General features: G+C 34.6%; 1 long non-coding RNA gene across 1 annotated transcript in view; it reads right to left on the reverse strand.

Moving 5' to 3' along the window:
• The window catches only part of LOC136855454 (uncharacterized), a 175,528-nt gene that overhangs the window by 127,836 nt on the left and 35,496 nt on the right, over positions 1 to 12,196 (reverse strand). The window lies entirely within an intron of this gene.

Below are 12,196 nucleotides of genomic sequence, written 5' to 3' on the forward strand. Positions count from 1 at the left end.
GAGAGAGAGAGAGAGTTCCTGAAATGGACTTATGGACCACTTAAAACTATTACTGGACTTGGTAATAACCCAAAGTTTTAAAGTAATCTATACAAAAATTCTGAGAGAGAGAGAGAGAGAGAGAGAGAGAGAGAGAGGAGAGAGAGAGAGAGAGAGAGAGAGAGAGAGAGAGAGAGAGAGAGTTTGAAACGGACTTGCTGACCACTTAAAACGATTAAGTACTTACTATAATAACCAGAGTTTTAATATAATCTGGCACAATATAAACGCAGCATCTATCTGATTATCACTTACACACAAAATATATTTGGATAAACTTCCTTTTTGTATATTAGCATATTTTGTATACTGACAGCGATTTTCATTTTTGGGAAAACAAGTCATACCATTTCAACAAACCATCTTGTGAATCTTTAGAGTCAATCACTAACTTAAAGAGTTTGACAACGTCCCAAAAAGGACTTTGGATGGAATGGAATGGAATATAGAGATTAGGCCAAAGGCCAAGCACTGGGACCTATGAGGTCATTCAGTGATGGAAAGGAAATTGAGAGTAGGTTGGTTTGAAACCTCGCAGTTGCACTTTGAAATAATTGTTAGGAGAGGGTGGATAGCAAGATGGAAGAAAGATAATATGAACGGCGGTAGGGTAAAAGGAACGAAAGGGGTTGCAACTAGGGGCCGAAGGGACGCTGCAAAGAACCTCAAGTAATGCCTACGGTGTACCCCGTGAGGTACACTGACAGCACTAGCCCCCCTACGGGGAAAAGGACTTTGGTCTCTAAGCACTAACTTTGTCTTCATCACGAATGACCTGTTTCACAAAGATCGCTTCCCTGGGGCACAAACTTCCTCCAATAAAGTCGATGATGATGATGATTCTGATGATGATTCTGATGATGATGCCGCCCCGCGCGCGCGCAGAACCTCATCAGACGTAAAAAGAGACTCATCGAAAGTTCCGGTTCGTTAACTTCCTCCGCGTCCGACTAATCAGCCCGTCAGAACTTTTAAGGAGTGTCATCTCGCCGAATTTAGCTCTGACTCGCCTCTCGCGGAAGTCATGACCTCGTTGTATCACTTCACTGTATCCCCTCTCCTTCAGAAAACACTAACCGAGGAGATGAAGTTCTTCCGGGATGCAGGTTTTGCATCGCTAAACTCTCCAAGGACGACTCGCTGACAAATGATAAATAAATATCGATGATTGGAATTGGAATATGGAATTTAGGTCAAAGGTCAAGCTATGGGACCTATGATAAGGTCAATCAGCGCTGAAGGGGAAATAAAGAATAAAGAAGTTTTTAAAAGGTGTAACAAGAGGAAAACCTCAAAGCAGTTGCACTATGAATCGACTGTTAGGAGACGGCTGAGAAAAGTAAGATGGAAGAAATAAATATGAACGGAGGTAGAGTAAAAGGAATGAAAGGAGGTTGCAGCTAGTGGCTGAAGGGAAGTCGCAAAGAACCGTAAGTTATGCCTACAGTGCACCGTGTGAGGTGCATTGACGGCACTACACCCTTAGGGAGAAACAAAATCGAAGATGAATATCCGAATCGAGGAACTTTCCTGATATAAAAAAAGACTCCTGCAAACATTTACAATCATGATAAAAGATTTAAGTAACACAATCAAGATGATAACTTTCTCTTAAGAGAAAGTAAACTCTGAAGATGACATAAAAGGCTTAAGGAACACAATCAAGATGATAACTTTCTCTTAAGAGAAAGCAAGCTCTGAAGATGGCTCCAAACATAGGTATCATTCTATTTGGATACTTATAAACATCTGACGTTAATCTTTACTGTATATATATATATATATATATATATATATATATATATATATATATACACATATCCTTGTGTATTACACAAATGTTTTTAGCGAATATTTTTAGCCCCTGTAATTGATAACTGCATTTACAATTGATAAGCTTCCCTTATGAAATGAAAAATTCATAAGGAAAGTTTATCACTCATAAATGCAATTATCAATTACAGGGGGCTCAAATATTTTTAGCGAATATTTTTAGCCCCTATAATTGTGATAATTGCATTTACAATTGATAAACTTCCCTTATGCAATGAAAAATTCACAAGGGAAATTTATCAGTCATAAATGCAATTATCAATTACAGACACCTAAAAACATTTTAACTAAGCAAGTCACTGACCTAACCAAGTTTACGGTCGTTACAGTTACAGCGATGGAGAGCCCTACAAATGGCCCACCGAGGCTTAAGAGTTTTCGTAAATTGTCCCGCAGATTCGATATTTATTAAGGCGTTGGAATTAAAGCTCTCTCTCTCTCTCTCTCTCTCTCTCTCTGCCAATTTGTGACCGCAACGCATAACAATAAAGCCATTTGGGGAAAGTAAATTAAGCTTCACTCGTAAACTACACCTCCCCGCCACCCCTTGGGGATATTGCGTTTGTGTGTGTGTGTGTGTGTGTGAGAGAGAGAGAGAGAGAGAGAGAGAGAGAGAGAGAGAGAGAGAGAGAGAGAGAGAGAGAGAGAGAGAGAGAATTTAAAAGCTTTCTCTATATGTCATCATTCTGTGAGAGAGAGAGAGAGAGAGAGAGAGAGAGAGAGAGAGAGAGAGAGAGAGAGAGAGAATTTAAAATTTCCCATCTATACTTCATCATGCTGTGTGTGTGTGTGTGTGTGTGCGGCTGAGTATGCATGAGAGAGAGAGAGAGAGAGAGAGAGAGAGAGAGAGAGAGAGAGAGAGAGAGAGAGATTTAGCGCCAATGACGTATATATAAGATCTAATAAATTGACGATGGCTTTTAAAGGCGAGTCCTTTCGACCAACTTTCCAAAAAGAGACCTATCAAACTTTCTATGGCCTCAGCCATTCCGTAAGCCGATTAAAGAAGTTGACTGCCTTCCGAAAGGTAAGCCCCTCATGAAAGAGGGGGGGCGCTCTTACAAAACGACACTTCTCTGATGTTCGTTCAGGAACTGTGAGTTGGAAAGGTCGTGATTATATTCATTGTAATTACTTGAGATACTTGATTTGCATAATAACGTTTCTTGTTTTCTTTACTGGTAGTTAAGATTGATAAGTGGGCAGGATTTGACTAACAAAAAGTAATTTTCTTGTATAATTGTACAATATATACACACACGCACACACATATATATATATAAATATACACATATTTATACCGTATATATGTCTGTGTATATATACATGTATGCATACACACATTATATATATAAGTGTATATATATAGATATATACACACACATATATTATATATATATACATATACATATAAAAGTAAATATATATTATATATATACACATACATATAAAGACAAAGCCAGCCCTGGTTGCTATATTTCTGACAACTTAAGCTCTCTCTCTCTCTCTCTCTCTCTCTCTCTCTCTCTCTCTCTCTCTCTCTCTCTCTCTCTCTCTGTTTCAGGTCAACGAGAACCGCATTTGTTTAAATGCTTTTAAAATTCCACCGAAGTAGCAGAGTCCAGGCCACAGGGGCCCACTCGAGTCCCTACATAAAAAAGAAAGACAGCAAGCGTAAAAACGCCATTTCTTGTTTTCCCAAAAGCTTTGCGACGTCGGGAAGAAGCCGGGAGACATGTTTGTGGTGGTAGGCCAGTTGTATATATAATATTAGACAATGCAACTCTCTGGGAATGACAGGCTCACGGGGTGATCTCTGTGTGTATGTATGTATGTATGTATGTATGTATGTATATATATATATATATATATATATATATATATATATATATATATATATATATATATATATATTAGACAATGCAACTCTCTGAGAACGACAGGCTCACGGGGAGATCTCTGTGATGTATTTATGTGTATGTATATATATATATATATATATATATATATATATATATATATATATATATATATATATATGTGTGTGTGTGTGTGTGTGTGTGTATATTTATAAATATAATGTATAAAATATATATATATATATATATATATATATATATATATATATATATATATTTATATATTTATAAATATATATATATATGCATATATATATATATGGGTGTGTGTATTATATATATACAGTACATATATATGTATATATATATATATATATATATATATATATATATATATATAATATATATCATATATATACAGTAGATAGACAGAGTGTGTGGTATAGTGAGCGCATGAGAACTCTAAAAACCCATTTACTATCAGATTAACATTCTGCTCTAAATTGAACAACTTCCAAAGACTGAAAGAAACCGCATCTCACTTAAAACTTCTTTCACAATGAATATGAATTTCCCTAATATACGATAACTTCAAAACCTCAAAAAAAAATAATAATTAACAGCTGATTTACAGCATATTAAACACTGCCTAAACACATCTCTTAACAAAGCTAAGCTTCAAGAAAGATAATAAAATAAATAAAACCCGTGAAACCAAAGTATTACTGTAATGACAAATACATCCTCAAATGTCATATTAAGCTAATACTATTGTAAGTAGAAAAAGAATGATTAAAATTCATGATTAAAAAAGAACGATTAAAATTCATGATTAAAATCCTTCTTCTTCGTGCAAAGACAAATTCAGACGTATCCTGATGAAGTTAAGTCATATAATCTTTTAACTTAATTAGCACTATAATTAGGTAAATCATTAATAAGAAAAGTGCCGAATAAGATTATGCTTGTAATATCGCTTCAAACGAGAAAGAAAACGGGAATACAAGTATGCAAAATGTTACGATGAAGTGAAAGACAGAATTAAGGTTTTTTAGTTTTCTGTCAAAAGAAAACTATTGTGCCGGCTTTGTCTGTCCGTCCGCACTTTTCTGTCCGCACTTTTTTTCTGTCCGCCCTCAGTTCCTAAAAACCACTAAGGCTAGAGGGCTGCAAATTAGTATGTTGATCATCCACCCTCCAATCATCAAACATAACAAATTGCAGCCCTCTAGCCTCGATAGTTTTTATTTTATTTAAATTAGCCATAATCGTGCCTCTGGCAGCGATATAGGACAGGCCACCACCGGGCCGTGGTCAAAGTTTCAAGGGCCGCGGCTCATACAGCAACATACCGAGACTACCGAAAGATGGATCTATTTTCGGTGGCCTTGATTATACACTCCACAGAAAACTCGATTGCTCCGAAGAAAACTCGGCAAATTTTTTACCTTTTTTTTTTTGCTTGAATTCACGTGATTTAATTACGTTCGTCTGATTTACATGAAGTCGTAAAATCCATAAGGACATTGTAGTCGTAAAATCCATAAGGACACTCTCATTTACTAAACTCTCTCTCTCTCTCTCTCTCTCTCTCCCTGGTGAAAAAGGATAATCACAAGATGATTAAAGCTTCCCTCCTCTAATGAAATGCAAGAGGCGGTTTCTAATTCAATAAAGCAGTTTTACAAGGTTTGCAAGCACTCAGCCAACCTTAATCTTGGGAGAGCACCCCCCCCCGCCTCTCTCTCTCTATCAGTATAGAGGAAATCTTAAACTTTCTCTCTCCTTTTATAGTTACTGATTACGGCTTTTGGAAATGTTATTTGCACACACACAAATACACAAACATATACACACACACATATACTGTATATACGTGTATATATATATTCAACTATAAGAAAGATTCCCAAATCATATAAATTGCCTAGGAAAAATATGTAAGTTTCAAAATACACAAATATATTTTCTAGAACATTTATATGACAGGGGAATTTCCATTTCCTATACCTGAGTACAACACTATTTATGTTTGATTATCACATAGTTTACATATGTATATATATATAACATATATATATATATATATATATATATATATATATATATATATATATATATATATATATATATATATATATATATATATATATATATATGGTGCGTGAGTGTGCATATCCATGAATGTAAAACAACTGACTTTAAGTAATATTCTATTTTAGACAAAAAACTTAAGACCTGATAATAACTTTCACAAATACATCTGCATATTAAATACATCCTTATGCTTTCTGTTCGTAATTGTTTATTCTTTATGTTTACGACTATCAACGTCAAACGAAACGGAGATAATGTAAAAAAAAAAAAAACTAATTTTGATAATACGAAAGAAATAAAACAATACTGACCCCGAGAGATAAAAAAATATGAAAATATGAAAAAATATGAAAAATCAGCAAAATGAAGAGTAAAATCAATAAATAAATAAACTGGAAATCAATCTTCGATGAAAGACGCATCATCCGGTGAGAAATGAACATGAAAATTCTACATTTAAACGAGGAAGCTAAATCGAAGGGCCCAGCAGACTTCAATTAATTTGTTGACAAGCTCGTATCTCCCTAGACCCATTCCCGGAACACTAATCAACAGGTAAAGGTGTGTTCATTTCCGATGGAAAATGTGTGATTCACCTTCCAGTATACAGATTACACCTTTATCTCTAGTCCTGTTACAGAAATATATCATGTATTTTGGAAATACATGAATAATTTTTAAAGTAATACACTGTTGAAAAATTGCTAAATAATCCATCAGCAACTCATTCATAAGAAACATTATTGTTTCAAACTGTTTTCAGTTCTGTTACCAATAGGTTTATCGTATTTTGTAAATAGATAAATAATTTTAAAATAATATGTTGAAAAATTGCTCAATGAATAAATCAGCAATTTATTTACATGGCTAATTATTATTGCATAACCATCATCATCATCATATGGCGCCATCATTATCGTTATTAAACCATTTACATAATCTAAAAATAATACAATGTTGAAGCATTGGTGAATTATCCATCAGTAATTTATTTACATGGCTAATTACTGTTATATAACCATCATTATCATATTGCATCACCATCGTTATTAAACAATTTACATTAATTATCTGAAAAACAATATGATGTTGAAAAACTGCTTGATAATCTATTAGTAATTTACCTATATAACCGGTTACTATTACGTATGCATTATCATCATTATATTGCGTCATTATTATCATGTATAATGTATTCCGTCATTGTTTTGATAATACATAAGAATATGAATACGAATACTGAATTACTGTGTATATACATCTATATATATGTATATATATATATATATATATATATATATATATATATATATATATATATATATATATATATATATATATATATATATATATATATATATATATATATATATATATATATATATATATATATATATATATATATATATATATATATTACGATATTACTTAACTAGATAGAAGCTTAGTGAACAAAATCCTTTTGTTTATGGAGGCGAAATTAAAGAACCTTGTCTATACTGTACCTCAGTTTATCATTGAGAAGAATACAACTAATATTACATCAAGAAAATATAGTATATATGATATATATATATATATATATATGAGAGAGAACTAGATAGAAGACTGAACAAAATCCTTTTGTTTATCGAAATTAGAAGAGAGAGAGTATCAGAGAACTTCTAAGGGCTGGGATGAATGCAGAGAGAAGAGTCAGTGCCTGAGAGAGAGAGAACTCTTGGGATGAATGCATTGAAGAGTCAGTGCCTGAGAGAGAGAGAACTCTTGGGATAAATGTATTAAAGTGTTAGTGCTTGAGAGAGAGAGAGAGAGAGAGAGAGAGAGAGAGACTGGCTTCATAAAGCCGGTCCATTTTCAAGTGACAAGGGGACAAGAGTTAAAAAAAAATATATAATTAAACTAAAGTTGGGAAGAGGAGCAGACCCATTAACATTTCTTACGACCAGAAAACTCCGCTGTTTTAAAAGTTCTCGAAAGCAAATCTGACCGCATTTAATGGAGAAAAACTCCGGGAGTCGTATTTACAAACATACACAATTTCACAAAACCAACGCGTTGCAAAGTTCACGGTGAACCCACCTGCAAGAGCGCTGCAATCTGCAAGAGTCCTTTAACACGGTACGTATTTTCCCTTCTGCAATGATTTTTTTGCAAACCAATATAAATGCTAATTGAGAGGGCACATTTGTTATACAAATACTCGTTACAAAAATACGTCCTGTTGAAATTGTTCTGCACTGGGGCCAGCGACGCATATATTTCTTTCGCTTTCAATGAATGGTCCGTAAAAAGGAATTTGGTTTATGTGGGGGCAATGGTTATAAAGGAAGAATAAGAGAAGACATTCAAGGGGGGAAACAGGGTTTGAATATAATAAACACGTGGAGTGATATTATTATTCTAGGAACGGAATTCAGAGTCTCTTGGAAATAAATGGTGCTCTCTCTTTTGTTAAATGGGCTTTTCATTTAAATAAAGGGTACGTTGTACCCTTTGTATCTACTCATATAATATCCGTCTTTATTCGGTTGTTAGATAAGGGAAGTGCTCAACATGTTTCGTTGGCATTCAAATATAAGCAAAATTAACAATGAATAATTACAATTGTATATAAATATGCATATATATAATTACACATACACACACATATATATATGATGTATGTCTGTATATGTATATAAATCACAGGCAAAATGAGTAATGAACAAATGTCTGTATATGTATTTAAATCACAGGCAAAATGAGTAATGAACAATAACAATTTTAATGCATATTGAAAAATAAGCAAGATGAACAATGAACAGCAAGCAATTTTGAACACAACACCCATACGCAAGACTTATAAAAACGCACTTTAATATTACTGAAACCAGTGACAGATTGTAGGAGTTTTAGAGATAAAAGTGAAGCACAAAAAGCTGTTTGAGTAAGCGAGAAACATTTTTTCATTATCACCTCACAAATATCTGTCTATGTTAAAGCTTATTACATTAGTGTGGGCTTGTCTCTTACTTATCATTTCTTGGTGATACAAGTGAGAGACGAGTACCCATTATGGGGGCATCCAAGCCGAATAATACAAACATATCAATCAATAACACGACAAGTTTAAGTTTTCTGTGCCTTCCTCAGTGTTTCCCAAAATCATGTCTTTCTCATTTTACTTGCCAGGGTTCAAGCAAAGTGCATTAAGGCAAGCAAATGGAATTTACTGTATCTTTTTCCAATTTTAATCTTAGGGTTTCCTGTTGAGAGTTAACCCCCTCCTCTCTCTCTCTCTCTCTCTCTCTCTCTCTCTCTCTCTCTCTCTCTCTCTCTCTCTCTCTCTCGTAGCTGTTGTGTATGAGACCATCAAATTCCATGCACGGTTTCAATGATTTTAAGAACAGTCTCTCTCTCTCTCTCTCTCTCTCTCTGTAGGAAATTCCTTCCTTGACGTCATTTCGCAACTACAAGACCTTTAAAAATCGGTATTACTTTACAATAAACTCGAAAATAAACAGACTCCATTCGGCATGCAATAAAAGCAACTTGCCCTGAACCCAATACTGTGCAGTAAATTCCAAATACATTCGTTCACTCAAAGAATTATTTATATTGAACGCAAGAAAATAACGTTCTCTTTCCCTGTCGGGTCTTTTCGCAAAGAATTAAAACTCCCGAACTCACTCCTAACTCCGGACGTATTTATAGTAACTTCGTACGTATTTATAGTATAGGAAAAGAGTTATATTTATGCCGTAACTATCGGGGTTCTTTTTATAAAGAGAGAAAGGAATTATACCGCATTGCTTCGAATGGTTTTCAATGGTAGTATTTCACAAGAGCTGACGCTTAACTTGGCCATTTCTGGCCGGTGGCCAATATTGACAAGCGAAAGAAAAAATAAGAGTAATCCGGAAGGTATCAGTGCGATTCCCTTATTGCTGAACAGTTCGCTTTTGGTGATGCATAAATAAAAAGTGACATATAGCACTGTGAATTTCTTGATATCAGGAATTCTATAAACGTTTTGGTGTTCTTTAAGCGACAGAGCGGTCGTAGGAAAGATAGCTACTGACCATTTACATATATAAAATATAATAGAATAGGATTTAGGCCAAAGGCCAAGCGCTGGGACCTAAGAGGTCATTCAGCTCTGAGAGGAAAATTAAGAGTAGGAGGTTTAAATGTGTGACAGGAGGAAAATCTCGCAGTTGCACTATAAACAATTGTTAGAAGAGGGTGGTAAGTAAGATGGAAGAAAGAGAATATGAACGGAGGTCTAGTAAAAGGAATGAAAGGGGTTGCAGCTAGGGGCCGAAGCCACGCTGCAAAGAACCTTAAGTAATGCCTAAAGTGCACCACATGAGGTGCACTGACGGCACTAACACCCCTCCCTTTAGGGGCATATATAAATAAAACATCGAATTTACACGGAAAAAAATTAAGTAAACAAACTCGACTTCCCCTTTTGCAATAATTATTTACCTTTCACCATTTACAAAACTCTTCACCTGTCTCCCTCGCCCTTATATCATCCTTTGTAACAAACTCTAACAAACTCGAAATCGAGCAAACAACAGTTTGGGGAGATTTAAGTTCGCGGAGCAAAAATAAATCCTCGCACATTCTTCATCTGATGATAAGTAATGAGAAGAAATAAAACGCTAAGTTTTTTTTATGTGTTTGCACTGCTTTCTGTTGTCGCCCCAATTAGTGAGTGTTGATGAAAACCCGGGTTTTTATTTTTTTAAGACAAAGGAGTGTTTATTTTTATGCCCGTTTTTCCCTTTCTCTTTCATTCCCTCTGTAACAAACATCCGTAAATAATACTTAATCGTCCTTGCTCTCTTTCTCTCTCTATCTCCCCTTCTCTTCAACAAACAAATATTCTCTTTATATTAATCTTGATACTTCTTTTTCCTCTCAATCTAACACACACACACACACACACACACACACACGCACTACTATCCATTTTAATTATAATAATCCTTACTCTCTCTCTCTCGGTTTTAGGAAATTTCGCATAAAATAATAAACTCCAAGAAACCTGAATGCCATCAAACACACGATGATCTTGTGACACCTCTCTCTCTCTCTCTCTCTCTCTCTCTCTCTCTCTTATTTTTGGGATACTCCACATAAAAATAGAATAAATCACAAAATGAGTCTCTCTCTCTCTCTCTCTCTCTCTCTCTCTGGTTTTTTTTTGGGAAATTTTGCATTAAAACAATAAGCTCAAAGACACCTGAATGGAACCATTTACAGGATGATTCAATGACGTCTCTCTCTCTCTCTCTCTCACCTGAATGGAATCTCTTCTCTTTTTCTCTCTCTCTCTCTCTCTCTCTCTGTCTCTCTGTCTCTCTCTCTCTCTCTCTCTACGAAAGCCATGAGCATCCACTGATCTGGAATAGCACGTAAAACGCGAACTTCCCCTTAAAATCCAGTCCCGCAACTGACAGTTGCCGGGCGATTCGCAGCATCAGAGAGCAGCTCGCCCAAGTTGAGCAATTCATTTCGAAACTATTTTCCTCCGAAATAGTTCAATAGTTTCGGAAGAAGTCCCGCTGAAACTTAGCAGCAAACGAAGTTGTAAAACTCGCACGCGTCAAGTTTACCTTCGAAGTTATCAAGGTTGTGGGGCGGGAGGGGTAAAAGAAAACGGGGGTGGATAGAGGTGCAGAAACAGAAAACGGGGTGGATAGAGGAAAGGAAACAGAAAACGGGGGTTGGATGCTGTAACAAGGTTGAAAATTACATACAGAAAGATACGAGAGGAAGAATAAAGAATAACACATGGGGAATGAATATAGAAAATAAAAGAGTACGTGAGAGAGTGAAGGATATTAGGACAAAAAATATCAACCACGACTAAAGAACACTAATATTTTGATAAGCAATAAAGAAATATTAAATAATAACACAGAAATAGATAACAAACAAATATAATAATGAAGCATAAGCACGCGACAAAATAATAAAAAATAAAACGCTGAACTTAAAAATTACAGATGAACCTTTTTACCACCCCCACCTCCCCCTGACCCTGATAAATAGATCAAGGTTTAAAAATGTTATAGTAAAATACCCATCAACCACGAAGGTACCTATCTACCAAGGTGCACCAAAAGAGGAAATAATAATAATAATAATAATAATAATAATAATAATAATAATAATAATAATAATAATAATAATAATAATAATAATAATCCCGTCAGACACACTCGAATGACATAATAATAATAATAATAATAATAATAATAATAATAATAATAATAATAATAATCAGACACATCCTTCATGACATAATAATAATAATAATAATAATAATAATAATAATATATAATAATTCCTTCCGGAATATTCAATGACAT

This window comes from Macrobrachium rosenbergii, chromosome 31 (assembly GCF_040412425.1).
Source record: "Macrobrachium rosenbergii isolate ZJJX-2024 chromosome 31, ASM4041242v1, whole genome shotgun sequence".
Taxonomy (NCBI): Eukaryota; Metazoa; Arthropoda; class Malacostraca; order Decapoda; family Palaemonidae; genus Macrobrachium; species Macrobrachium rosenbergii.